This window comes from Cyanistes caeruleus, chromosome Z (assembly GCF_971803275.1).
Source record: "Cyanistes caeruleus chromosome Z, bCyaCae1.hap1.1, whole genome shotgun sequence".
Lineage (NCBI taxonomy): Eukaryota > Metazoa > Chordata > Aves > Passeriformes > Paridae > Cyanistes > Cyanistes caeruleus.
The window spans coordinates 3921321-3936108 of NC_141732.1; the positions used below are offsets into that span (position 1 = coordinate 3921321).

The following is a 14788-nucleotide window of genomic DNA, read 5'->3' on the forward strand; positions in this document are numbered from 1 at the left end:
TTAACCCCGTGTTGCAGCCTTTGGGGCTGCTGATGCTGCACGCAGGATCTTTGCCAGGCAGAGTCTCAACTTGACTCTACAGGGCAACCCAGCCATTCCCAAGCCATCAAAACGGTGAAAGCAGAGCATATTTCCCCATTAGAGATTACTTGTTTTGGCAAGGCTGTTTACAGCCTGTCCAAGGTCCATTGGAATAAACAGGAAAAACTCTCACTGAGGATGACTCACGTCCGTGGGCTTTGGACCAGCGCACGGCGTTGGAAAAGTGCTTTGCCCAGTGGAACTCTGTAGGTAACCCTCCCACAGCCCCCCTGGCTTGTGAAGGGAGTGGGATGAGGTGGAGAGTGGTGCCAGACAATAACCTGTGGGTTTGTGCCTTGCTGTAAATACATTTGCTAATTGCATGTGCGTTCCTTAGGGTTTTACATGCCATTGATCTTTAATTAATTGCTAATGCCTTACTCTGCTGCTGTTTGCGAGGCTGATGAGACAAATTGCAGCCCGTCTTTCTGCAGTAATTATTGCTGTGATGGCATCTTGGGGTGTGCAGGGTCTGCTCTGAAACTTCCCGGTCGTGGGGTGCTGGTGTCTGGGAGTCTGCAGGCATCAGACTCGCCTGGGGGCTCACAGATCGGCTGGCTGCCCGATTTCCCTGTCAGAAGGGACTTTTTCTAACACCTTTTCTGATCTCTTGCTTATCACAGGCCACAGGATTTCACAAACAAACCCTGCACCAAGCCCACCACTCCAGTGAGGTCTCCACTTGCCCTTATGGACAGGCTCCATCCATGGCAGGGCTCCGAGCGTGCTTGAGCCACTGCCTGGTGGCTCAGAGGCTTGAGCTCTGAAAGGGTGAGTAATATCTCCCATTTAAAACGACTGCAATTAGGCTGAGAGCTGTTGTCATCTGTCAAAATAGGGCTTTGCAAATAATGCCAATTAAAACGCACCAGGGTAAGGCTTTTGTGGCACTCTCTGAATTTCTACGGACTCTTCTTCTCTGCAGCAGACACAAAGAGGTGTGTGTGGCTTCTGTACTAGCAGAAACTTCACCTCTGTTTGCAAACTCATCTACCTAGCATGTTCTTTGCAGAGTTTTATTTTAAAAGAGTTTCAATTTAAAACTGCAAAGAGTTTCAAATTGTTTCTGAATGATGTCCTGAAGGGATTCATCCTCAGACCACCATTGATCAGATGACAATATTACCCTAAAGATGACTCCAGCTAGTTGGAGCAGGCCCAGAAGAGCCATTGTGGGCATCCTTCCCTCAAAATAAAACAGATTATAGACCAGTGAAAAGCATCTGAGAGCATCAAAAAAGTGGTCACGGCTGATTCCTGCTGCCAGGGGGATTTCCTGCTTTCCTTATGGAGGCTGGCAGGAGGAAATGCTGCTGCTGCTGCTTAGACCCACAGGTCTGAAAGGGAGGGAAATTGTTTGTGGCACAGTGCAGGAAGGCTTGTCAGAAAATCAGAGTCCTGAAAACCAACAAAGTCATAATGAGAAAGCTTTTCAAGGGATTCTTGCATTGCTCATCCCCGCTGTTTCAGCCCCCTTGGTGATGTGCTAGAGAGATTTTTTTTTGTGTGTCCCTGCCATGGGACACCCCTCCACACACCAAGGAATCTCATATCTTTCCTTCTTGTGATTATTGAACTTGTTTTCACAGCAATAAAAAGCAACAGGAAGGGGAAAAGAGTATCTGGTATCTCTCTCACTTTGCTCTCACTTAAGCTTCGTGCAAGGCAATGCAGACCAGAATTAATTACTAATTCTAATTATATTTTGTGTCTTGGCAATATTGATGATATTTTCAATTTCTAATTTATGCAAGTGCAGCTTCTTTTTTTTTTTTCCTTTTTCCTTTTCCTTTTTTTTTTTTATCACTGCAGCAGCAAAGCCAGCAAAGCTCTTAAACACATGCCTATTTTAAGCCTGCCAGCAGTCCCTTTGACTTAATTCAGCTGAGTGGCCCAGGGTGGCCCAGGGCAATTGTTTAATATAAAATTCTCTCTGTCCTGATGGCAGCCAAAGTTGTGTTTTTTTCAGGGTTTGGAGGGAAGAGGAGGGAGGGCAGAAGGGAAGAAATTGTTTATTCCTGAAGCCTAACACGACTTGGCCAAGCTCTTCTGGGTAAACCTTCAAAATGGGGATTATTGTATGTTAAAAATCCTGGTGTCTCGGTATTTGCTTTCACCCTGAAGAAACTCTGGCTTTTATGTGATACTTATTAATTCCAGAGAGGTTTAGAAGGCCTTGCTCATTCCCACAACACTTAATTATAACAAAACCACCATTAGATCTGCCTCAGAAGTGGCTATTTGTTCATTACCTGGAGTGTGTCCATGCCTTGGCGCTTTAGCATCCTTCCACACTTCCTTGTCTTCACCCTTTTTCTGCCTTAAGCTCTTGCACTTCCCAGGTTTTTCTTTCCCAATTTTCCAGTAATTACCTCCCAGTTTTTCTTTCCCTGAGAGCCTCCCTCAGCTAAAAGGCAGCTGGCAGAACCAGGCCAGCATCATCACTCTGCTTTTGTGTTTTCCCTCTCCTCTGTCCAGGGTCAGCCTGAAGGCCCTGGGCAGCTCAGGACAAGGATTTCAGCCACCCCTCTGCTTGGGTTTCCAGCAGGACCAGTCTGGGGGGTCATTCAGCACCCAAATCTGGACCAGTGTGAGCCACCAGTGGAAAGGAGGGAACAAGGATCAGCACCAGGGTTAAAGGGAATGTAGTCCTGGCACCAATGAAATTTGGATAATATGGGGCAGCTGTGGGCTGTTTGGTTTGCTGAACATCACCTCATAAAATCCTGACCTTTGGACCCTCCCTGGCTCTTGAACTGAAAGCTACATCTTCCCATCCTTTTATTTCTTTTTTTCTTCTTGTATATGGGTGTTGTAATGAATTCCCATCTAACAGCAGTGCATTTGTTGTGCTCTGTTCTCAGAAATGATGATTACTAGCACGCTTCTTTCCTAACAACCAGCTTCCTCTTGGAGCTGTCACTCAGTTTGATTTGCTTATAGCACAGATTAGCAATATCAGACTTATTCCTGCTGGTGAAACCCAGTGCTTGACACCCTGGAGTCTCAAAATACACAGAAAGGATGAGGGGGCTATTTATAAAACAGATTGTGGACAAAAAACTTATAGCCAGTATGAAGTGATGAGGAAAACAAGGCAGACTGGAAAGAAGGGGTAGAAAAAGAGCCTACAGTTTACCTGTCTTTAAATTCAGCATTAAATTGAAGTTATGAACAAATCTGTCCTTGATATTACCCTGTGGTAATATGCATGAATATCTGTTAGTCTTTTGTCTCATTTGAAATGCTCTTCTGTTTTATTTTTGTAAATTAGTATTTGGTCCCCAGCACTGAAACTACCACTGTAAGGTATCTGTATTAAATTTTAAAGATTACCTCCATCAATTTTTAACCATCTCCACTTATTAAATGTATTACGTAAACAGTTTTAAAATGTAATTTCCTGAGAGTTTCTGATGCAGGAGCATTGCAAGCAGCTTTCACCTCATTTTGGGGGTTTGGAAGAGCAGGGTTTTGGGCAGCAGGGGCAGGAGAGGTGAAGAGTTGTTACTAATTCACAGAGAAATAATCCTTTCTCAGGCCACTTACAGGTCAAAGCTAACAAAAAAACACCAGAGATTTTGAGTGGGCTTTGACAGGTAAATAATCAGTATAACTCCAGCTAGTCTTCAGAAAGGTAAATTTCACCCAACCAGGTATTTAAAAGAAGTAAAGAGCTATTTCTAAATTTGAATACCTGTGATTTAAAAGTATTAACATTTAACACAGTATTTTAGTCCTAGTGATTATTTGAAATGAGGTTTTATATTTTCCTTTTTCTTTCCAGCATTGTAAGTGACTTTACTTGTACTTCTGCCCCTTTTTTTGGATTGAATTCTGCTGTCTGCACCTCAGTGTCTGTGTGAGGAAATTTGTTCTTGTGAAGACACTGCCAGTGTAAACTCAAAGAGAAATTTCTAGAGAGTTTTGAACATTATTCCCATAATACTTTTTATCAGAGGCACATAAGAATTGTAATTCTGCTATCTCTGTGAGGATAATATTAGCAGAGTTCTCATCATCTTTGCTCTGTCCTTACTGGAGTCTTAGCTTTGTGTTAGGAGCTCTTCTGGAGGCATTCCATAAAACTAAATGGAGATTAAAACTAATTGGTTTCTATGTAAGCCACTGTAAAAAATTGAATAATAAGTTGAGGAAATTGTCTTCTTGAAAGGGTTGGTTTTTTTTCTGCCATTGAAAAGTTTTATCACAAAAGAGTTATTTTCCTCTCCCATCCTATAAAACTTCTGCTAATGCCAAAGAATCATTCATTATATGTCTTAAAAGAAAACTATAAACAAAAAGAAATAAGAATCAATGTGATTATTGAGCATAATTTATATCCCCAAAGTTTCAGTGATGCAAAAGCCAATTACAGGAGCACTTCCACTATCTCATTTATTATATTCTGCTGATATTAGTCATGGTGAGTTTCTAGCTAGAAAGATGAAAAATGCAGTTTTCATATTTAAGATCTGATATTTAAGCTTTGAAAACCCCACAATAAAAATGGAATGAGGAGGTGATTCAGTGCTGCAAGATGGGACAGGAAATGTCACAGCTTTTAGAAGCCAAACCAGTGCATTTTGTGACCTTTGCTTTGGTGCTCATCTGAAATCCAGCATGGGCTGAATTTCTCTGCTTAGGAGCAACCCTAGGAAGAACTTTCTCTTTACTCATTCCCCATTGTCTGCAGAGAGGTTATTTCCATAGTGAGGAAAATTAGGGGTGCTGTAGGTTTTTCTGCTGCTGACCAAATCTTTGCAGCAGGATCCTCACTGAACCTCCTCTGATTTTTTAATCTTCTCATCTCCGCCTCTGTTTCCTTGTGGAGTATCTGAGTCTTGGTATTCTTCTCTGAAAATACATTTAGAAGGGATTAGCTGAGGCATGGGAGCCAAGACACTTCTGAAATGCATAGCATTATAATCTGAAATAATTCAGTGCCCCTGTTAGGAACAGTTTTTAATTTAATCTACTCATAGTGAAAAGTGAAAAATACAGTGTCAAGGGGAAAAATACTTACATGCCATCAGGTAAAATTTAGGTAGCCACTTTCACTTAAATTCCCAGGTTCCCTTACAATGTTTTACTCAGTTAATTGTAGCTGTTAGGTGCCTGTTGCCCAGTCCAGATATTTGGCTCCTGTTTAAATTGAACGTGATTACTTCAAGTAATTTGCCAGTGTTTTGTTGGCTCTCAGTTTAGTCAGAGAGCCCGGTGGCTATCTAGATTTTTTTCCTCTAAGATGCATGAATATTTAAAATGGAAATCCTTTCTAAAAGGTATTTGTATATTTAGTATCAGTAAAGCATTACAAACTGACCCGTGAGCCAGAAGGGGAAAGGCAGAGCTGCTTCCTCAGATCCATGAGATCCTCAGCATTCTCTAGGAGAACCTTCAAGTCTTTATAGGAAGTGGAAAAAGAAACTGACTCAGTTTGTCTCTGAAAATTGCAGTTATTAAATAAAAAGGCGGGGGGGGGGGGGGGAGGAAATAAACTTGGCGTTTATTTAAGCAGAATTTTGGAGCAAAACAGGAATCTTTTCTGCATCCCAGCTTCTTATAGCAATATATTTACTAGTGCCAGGCTGATACTGCCTCTGGTTACTGATAGGAGCCATCTCCTCATGCTAATTTAGGCAGTTGAATAGATGCCCAAAAGCCTGGGATTATTTAGATAAAAGTAGGTAGGGTTATGCAGCGATGACTGAGTTTGAATTTGTTATGAGAGAGACTCATCATTCACTTGCTGGAAGTCCTGAGCAGAAATAACCCAAACACAGGGTACACCACACAGGTGATTGCTGCAGTGACCTGTGGAAACTTCTGGGCTCACATTTTCACGTGTAATTCCCTGGATTGAGCACTTTTAACTTCAGGAAATAAGCTTTAAATCAGTCTCTCAAACCCTTTCGAAAGGAGTGTTCAGGGGGACTGGTTTCTGGTCAGGGGGACTTCCAGTGCCATGGAGGGTTTCAGTAAAGTTTCAAATCCATCATCTTCATCACGCTGTGGATCTGACCATGAGGTCTGTAGGCATGACCTGGAATTCCCTCCCTTTTCAAGCTACAGATTTGTGCTCTGACTGTTGGGAGGAATTTGAGTTCTGGCCATGCAGTGCTCAAAATCATCCTAAAAGAGGCTGCTGCAAGCACATCTGTGGCCAGCTTTCCCTGTTTGTGCTGGGTCTGGCTGGGGTGGAGGTAATTCAGTAATTGATTCAGTAATTCAGTAATTCATTAATTCAGTAATTCATTAATTTAGTGGAAGCCCATAAATTGCTGAGGTTTTGGGTTGTGGCTGCACCGGTGTTGTCAGGGTTTTTGCTCTCTGTGCCTCCCCTGCCTCCTGCTCCCCACAGCAAGGAGGTTGTAGGTTTTTGGGGGATGACCTGAGCTGGCCAAAGGGTTTTCCATAGCACATGTTGTCATGCCCAGCAATAAAACCTTGGGTAGGGGAAGGTGGGTTGGGGGTCTTGTTCTGCAGCTGGCATAAAGCTTTCATTAACTGATATTTATTAGGATCAGTAAACTCAAATGAATAAATAAATACTGTTGCGAAGCTGTGACAGCCCAGGCAGTCTGAAGAGTTTTAGAATTGGTAATTTGTAAAAAAGCTAGAAAAAGAGTTGTACCATATTTCACCCCTGCAATGGGATTTCATCCAACATTTTACCTTTCATCCAGCAATCAGGTCATGGCACCAAGCATTCGCTGCCAGCCTCCACTGGGACCATCCCCATCATTCCTTTTGCTTTTCTCTCAAGCTCCTGTTCCAGATTAGCCTCATGTTTCACCTATTAAACTGTTGAGTCCTGTCCACACAGCTGAGGTTCACCCTGGGAATGTGGTGGCAAAACAAATCTTTGTTTCTCTTTGCTGTGAGTGCCACCACTAAAGCTGAAACCTGTTTCTGTTCTGTTAAGTGAGGTAATGGATAACCAGCAGTGAATTTGAAGGTGCCCTACAGGCAAATAACTGTAGATTGCCCTAACCTTGTTTTTCCCACTGGCCACAGCAATTCTTGACACTGATTTGTCACCTTCTCTCCTTCTGTGCCTTCATGAAACTGAATTAAAATCTTCCTCCAAGTCCCACATGGCTTTGCCTGCTCAACACCTCTCTTCTGCAGAGTCTAATATCCACTTTTATCATCTCTCTGGCCACTCTGGCCTGTCTCACTCCATCCTCTGACCAGGTCTCCTGTAATCATCTCTGTGTTTCTGCTTGTGCTGCCATAGGTGGGAATCTGCTCACGACGTTTTCCTCCCAAGGTTCTTGCTGGTGCAGTGAGGATGGACAAGGATGGACATCCCTTCCAGCCTCAGCCTTCCTGTGATTCCACTTGGAAGAGCTATCCTCCACCCCTCTTCCTGTAGTTTTCAGCATTAGCTGTGTGTAATTAGAGCTGACTGTCCATTTTAGTTAAGCACCAGTCCTATCTCGCCATTAATTCCTGTAGCACTGTAAAAGGGGAATTATCTAGATGTGAGCACCATTTGCCTAAATAAGCTGTCACATTTCCCTCTAATTTACACCCTGTTGCTTTATTGTATTTGGATTACAAATGCCCTAGGCTGAGGAGTTTACTTATTATTCCTATTAGGAAAATATTTCATCTATTAACACAACCATTAAGAAATCAGCAGAAAATCATTTTTGGGTGCAGAGGCACTGTCCCTTGGCAGCTGTGTCCTTCCAGGGGAGTGCTGCTGCAGGTTTGCACGTGGTGTCTGTGTTTTCATGTGCTGAGAGCTTCTGGAGAGAAATAACTTATTTCTTAAATAGTGCTTAGAAAGTTTCTTAAAAATTTCTTTAAATTTCTTAAATTTTTTTTTATTTAAATAATTTATTATTAATTGTTAAATAACTTATTTCTTATATAGTGCTTAGAAAGTTTCTTAAAAATTTCTTTAAATTTTTTAAATTTTTTTTATTTAAATAATTTATTATTAATTGTTAAATAACTTATTTCTTAAACAGTGCTTACAAAGTTTCTTAGAATTTTCTTAAAAAGTGCTAAGAAATACAGGTTTGAACAGGTTGTCCTGTTGATCTTCCCAGCAGCCTGATTTCAGTAACTGTACTTCAAAAGGATGAGGATACTTTAAGTTTGTTCACTCTATAGACTCCTGGTGTCTGTAGGTGATCAGATGTAATGTGAACATTGTCTATCCTGTAGATATTATATATATATAATATATATATATATATAATTATTATATTATTATATATATAATATATATATAATATATTATTATATATATAATATATATAGACAGATATTCTGTAGAATAGCAACTCTAAATATGCGAACACAACTCTTTTTTAAAATCAATTTTCCTTACTTTCTGAACTTAACAAGGAATATTAAAATTAAAATGTTTAATTAAAATAATTAAATATTAATTATTTAACATTAAAAATTAATATTTAAATTTAATGTTAAAATATTAAATATAAAAAATATAAAAAGACAATTCAGTCTTGGTGCTGCTTGTGAGTGAAATTTTTAAAGGAATCCTTATGAATAAAATGCAAGTAGTGGTGCTAGGATTTAACACATTTCTTAGTTGCAGGCATAATTCTAAAGAAAACTTGAATTATTCTTTGGCTCTTGCTTGAGCAGTGAATCCCAGACAACTTCTAGAGCTTCACCTTTTACCAGAGTGCAATCAGTGTTGCCAAGGAGAGTTCAAGGGTTTTCTGGGGCATTTGTGAATAGGGCAGAGGAGAGTGCTCTTTCATCTCACCTTGGCAGCTTGCAGTGGAGACATATGTAAGAATTTCAGCAAAACAAACCCTTTCAGCAGCACCCTTGCATCTGTGGAAGGACCAGAGTTATAGATAAATTGGATTTACAGACACAGCAGCCACAAATTGCAATGCAGGCAGACCTGCGTGCCCCACCTCATTAAAAAAAGCAGTTTTGTGTGTTGTGTGATCCAGTTGGTCTATTAGGCAAGAGCTGAAACTCCTTTATTTCCATGTCTTTTAGTTTCTCTGCATCGTGCTGGAGCAGCCAGCAGGGAGTCTACCACTCTGGGGGTTTAAAGCAGGAGACAAAATCTTGAACAGAAACAGTCTTTCAGGAAACTGTAAATTAGTACAGAAAGAGATGCTGTCAACAAACTGCTCTCTTCTTTAAGGAGAAGTTAAATTCTGGCTCACTCTGGTTGTCCCCACCATTTGTTTTGGCTGTATAATTTTTTTTTTGTGGGAATCAGCAGAAGGCTGGTGTTCCTCCACTAACTTGTGGTAAATATAAATATTCTCAACCTCTCTCCCTCTCTCGGTGACAAATGAATTTAGCAGGACTGAATATTGCAGATCTCCTTCTGGTACACATTTTCTATTCCTCTCTAGCTCTGAAACTGCAGCTTCCCTGTAGACAAGAGCTTTGGGTAGTTTCTGGTATTTCCTGACGTTTTTAATGTCTGAGTGAATCTCTGTGTGATCACTCAGGCCTTCTCAGGATGAAAATTTGGCAGTTTTCAGGTGAAACCAATAGTTTCATCCCAAAAAAGGAACCTGAGGCAGCAAGTGTGGGCAGACTGGAATGGGAAGTGGAGCTTGAGGCCTAGCAGCAGTGAAGATGAGCTGTGCCCAGCGCAAGTTCAGGTGGAAAACAAGGCCCTGCAGGTGCTTTGGATTTGTGTAACATTTGTTTCACAACTCGCCTTGATGTGCTCACTTTTGGTCGTGCTGCTCAGGGCACATCGTGCTCTGAAAAAGTGATGGGAAATTGTCCTACAGAACCCTGCTATTCTATAAACTAACCAACTTTCACACTTCATTTGCACTGAGTATTGCCTCTGGAGAGAGCAAATTCAGCCTAGCAGTTAAAAAGGGAAATTTGCCAGCCTATTCCTGACACTGCAAGAGGGAGAAAGCCAGGCAGTACTTCCTCCCACTTCTTTTTTTTTTTATTTGTAGAATGAATATGACTGCCTGAAAGTGATGGTTTCATATTTTAGTACTGATCTTCTTTGCTAGAAAGGTTGTAGTAGCTTTTCATGCTACCCATCACTTGAGTGGAGTGACAACAGCAGGATTTCTTTATCTGTGATGGTCAAGCCCTTCAGGACATCTTCTAAAGCAGAACCAGGTTTGCTGTCTTACTCCTGTTTGTAGATTATCACCCCTTTCAGCACTGATCATCAGTCACTGGGCTTTCCTTAATGGTAGGGAATGAAGGATAGCCAAAGGCAAGAGTGATTTGTCTTTCCTTGGCTTTGCATGTGGCTTCCCTGTGCTGAAGAAGTTACACAGCTCATTCTGCTCCAAGGTTGGCTCGGCCTTCTGCATAAAATCATCGTGATCAAAGCTTCACTTCAGAAAGGAGTTGGAAGAGGTAATTTAAAAAGGACAGAGTAGCATTTTCTTGGCTTTTAAACCTTGCCAGCCCTCCTAATTTTTTTTGTAGTTTTGCAAATATATCCCCCATTCCAGAAAAATCTCTGAATTTTGTTTTTCGGTTGTGTGTGTTTTTTGTTTGTTTGTTTTGTGTGGTTTTGTTTTGGTTTTTTGTTGGTTTTTTTTCTCTGTCTTCCTTTTCCCCCTGCTTTAATTTATTACCTTTCTCTTCTGCTTCCCCTTATCTCCTTCCTCTCTCTTACCCTTGGTAGTCTCCCCACCCACACCCCTCAAGGGCTCCCCAGCAGCAGGAGCCACCAGCAACCTCTAACTCCTGTAATTCATGTTGGCTGCACCAGTTCTGGGACAAAAGGCCCTCTGCACTGCATTTTTCATGCTGACAACGATCTTTTCCAGGTGAACACATCACTCACCCACTGGGACATTTCAGAGCTGGTGACCAAACCCCTTTTTTTTTTCACAGTGTGTCAGACACAGCAGGACCTATCTCATTAACCACTGGGGAAAATTACTGTCCCCTGCAGATGCCTGCCCCGTGATAAACTCCACTTGTGGGTGGTGTGGAACCTCTCCAGATGGAGCAGTGTGGGGATGGAACACGATGTCTGCTTCATTTGACGTGGTTTTGGGCTGCCCTCCACAGAGAGCTCACTGCTCTGCATGTGAAACTCCAGCCACCTGCTGCAGGTTGCTCCTGTCGGATTCGTGAAAAACGAGGTTCACACAATTTCTATGGAATTTAAAAGTTTAATAAAAAAAAACAATTAGGAGAAAAAAATAAAGTATACAGATAGGGCTGGGTGTCTCTGCATTCAGCCAAGAGAGCACACCTTACTAACAAAGGATTGTCCCTTAAAAACAGAACCCTACTACATATCCATAAATTCCCATACATATTCATACATTCTTCTCAGGATCTTTGGTGTTCTTCTGTTTAGTTTTCTCTTGCCCCCTTCCCAATGGATCAATCTTCTTGGCACCATCGAGATTTACATTCCCTGATGCCAGAAATGCAATAAATTCCTCCCCCCCAGCGTTCTGGTCACTGCTGTCTTCATCTGGGTAAGAGAGTTTACAAATGCAGGAGTTCTCTAGCTATTTGTTTTTCTCAGTCTTTGGGTTATACAAACAAAAGCAGTTTTTATTTTAATACTATGCCATAGCTTAATATATATATTATACCACTATTTCTAAATTTCATCAATAACAGAAGGAAAGAAAACTATATTAATACAACAAAATTTCTCATTCTTATACACATCACATTCATTTTAATATTTGTGAAAAGCCAACAATATAAAATATATCTACAACAGATTCACAACCCCACTGCAAACAGAAAAATGGAAGCACTGTTTTATTATTTAGCACCTTTTCAGGGGGGCAGTGCTTCCTCACTGCATTTTGGACACAGATCAGGGAAAAGAAGAGTTTTTAGGTGATGAACCAAAGAGCCCTGGATTTCAGCCTTTCTGTGCCCCTTGTCTTGTGTCACTGCCCTGGTGCCAGCTCCAGTACAGAGGGCACAAGGACAGAATCCTCTGCTCTCAGTTTCCTGCCCAAGCAGGTGTGACCAGAAGCCTTTTGGCTCCTGCTTTCCTCTGGTGCAGCTTGATTTATGGTCGTTCAGCACAAATTATTGAAGTATTCTGCTGGTTACCAGAAGGGAGGTAAGAATACTCTTGAACTGCTGCAAGTTAATTGCAGGAACAAGAATAGCATCCAAAAATCCTGGGCTTTAGGACAACCTGGAGCAGCATGGTGGCTGATTACACCTGACTGTGGATCTCTGGCTGGAAGTTTAGCCCTATTCTTTTTGAAAGACATTTTTACACAGCCTTAAAGAATTTCAGAGTGCTGTGCAACAATATGGGGGTGTTTAAAAGTGTGCAGGGGGGTGTTGTGCTGTTGCCAGCGACATTTTCCTGGCCAGAGTAATTTTTTTCTTCCCCAGTGTGTTACATTTTATAGCTTGGTTCACTTTTTAAGGGCTCTTGGCAGGTCCTTAAACTCTGGGCTCCATCCAGAGGAAGCAGCCAAAGCAAAGCTGTGCCAAGCCACAGCTACTGTGCTGTTGATTTGTTCATTTTTATTACAGGCACAAATTATAGTATTTAGCAAGCAGTCATTCCCTGACATTTGCAGCAGGGGCTGAGTTCCTCAGTGTCTGATTATTAAACAGAAATAATAGTATTAGTCACAAAAAGTCATGAAAAGCCTAAAGCAAGGTCTTGGAACTTTGTTCTACACGTAACCTAGATATGATCTGAGCTGGAATCTACTATGTGAATTTGGGTTTTTTTCTGCTTTTCTAAGGGAAGAGAGAACTTTGATTTTTTTTCAAAAAATGATTTTTATTTACTAGTCTCCTTTTAAAAGATCTTGTGTTTCTTGTGTTCAGGAAGAATCAGCAGCCAAATTTCCTCCTGGTACTCCAGGATCTCACCACAAACTGTGTGTGTGCACATATGGACACACACACACACTGATATTTATATTTATATTTAAGCCAGACATTAAAACACTTGAAGCTGATTTACAGGATGTCTTCAGAGTACTGAAAAGAAAAAAAACCAAAAACCAACCCATGGGAATGATCTTGATTTCCAGCAATGACATGGTTCTTATTCAGCCTTCTCTGGGGGTAGGGGTGGAGGGTGGGGGAAGCAGCAGCTTTTTAGTGCATGCTACCAAAAATAGGATTTTCTTTACATGGAGACACAGTGCTTAAAAGATAAATAAACCCATGCATTTTGTGTCTCCTCAAGTTCTCTGCCTGAAAATATTTTGACTAAACCTTTGGGGTGTAAATGTGGTATTTCCTTTCAATCTCCTCTTGTGCTTTTCCTTCTCCCTTCAGGGTTCATTGAAATAAATTGGAGTAAGAGTATGGCCAGGCTCTGCTTGCAGGAGCAAAGAATTCTCTTTCATAGAGCTCTCTGTGCCCTTTATTTTTTATTAGAAGCTAGTTAGATTTAACAAACCCACACCCACTGTTTTAAATATTTCATCTCTTACTTGTTTCATCTCTTACTTTAAAATATTAGAGACAAAATAGAGGTGTGTTTTTTTTTTTTAGTCTGATGAGGTTTCCTGCCTCAGAAGCAGAGAAGTCAAATCTCTCATATTGCTGAAAGCAGAGAGAAATACTTTCAGGGTGATAAAGCTGTGTCTTTATGTGAAAAGTGATACTGAGTGCACCAACACATTTTCCTGTCATTTGTGGATCTTTCTAATGGGCAAAAATCCATATTGGCAGCCTTGTGTGTCAGCCCTAAGCCTGTGTAATTTCAATCTTGCCTAAACTCTGTTTTCCTTGTAAGAATTACCATTTCTCATGGCTGTGAAAAGGGACAGAATCTTTCAGTGCTGTTAAAAGTCTCCCAGGCAGCTTTTGAAGCAGGAAATCAGAGCTTGTGTGTGTGTATGTGTGTGCAATTTAGCTTTTCAGCATACACAGATTTGCCAGAATATTTGCTTTCTGTGTTTGCAGGGGCTGCTTTTCTTGTTGGATGAGGCCAGGCAGCCTCTGAGCCCAGCTCCAAACTCCCCAAAACCCCTGTAAGACATTAATTCACCAAGAATGAATGAAGGGGTTTAATTTATTTTTTTTCCCTAGGAAATGTTTCCTCCTAGCTGGAGGCTTGTGTGGAAGAGATTTCTACAGAATGGAGAAAATAAAAATAAATTAAAGATCATGCATGCAGTGAAAATCCAGTGTCTTGCTCTTTTGCCAGAGGGTGGGAAAGAGATTTATCTTTACAAAAATTTGCAAATCTCTGTTTTCTCATTAGTCTTGTCTGTTGGCCTCCCTAATTTTTATATTAATTGCTAAGTACACTAATTGCAGGCCTTCTGTGTACATCTTGTATGGGAGGAGAGAGCAGCTGGGTGAAGAGAGGAAGAGAAGTTACCCAGGAAAAGAGAGTTTTAGCACAGGGAAACAAAGCTTAAGCCTGAGGTGCAGGGGTTGAAGGGAGAAGAGAGTACAAAAACTGTGTATATCTGAAAGGAAAATATTAAACACACTGAAATCCACTGAGGAAGGGGCACTGCAAAGTCAAAACAAAAGCAAAAAAAAAGAAAACCCCAATAAAAAAACCAAAAAAACACAAAAGCAACAAAAACCCCCAAAAACAAACAAACAAACAAAAACCAACAAAAAAAACCACAAGAAAACCACAAAACCCAAAAAAATCATCAAAAAACCAAACAAAACCAACAACAAAACCAACAAAAAACCAACCAACAAACAAACAAACAAACAAACAAACAAAAAAGCCCCAAACAAACAGAAAAATGAAATCCAGCAGAAGGAGTAAGAAATG

At 40.8% G+C, this 14788-nt stretch overlaps 1 protein-coding gene across 3 annotated transcripts in view; it reads left to right on the forward strand.

Moving 5' to 3' along the window:
* Positions 1-14788, forward strand: part of MARCHF3 (membrane associated ring-CH-type finger 3) — a 57007-nt gene that overhangs the window by 884 nt on the left and 41335 nt on the right. For all 3 annotated transcript variants that reach the window (XM_086867324.1, XM_023945061.2, XM_086867325.1), the window contains exon 2: positions 705-852. The gene's annotated coding sequence lies outside the window, so the exon portion shown is untranslated. The remainder of the gene's footprint in view (positions 1-704; positions 853-14788) is intronic.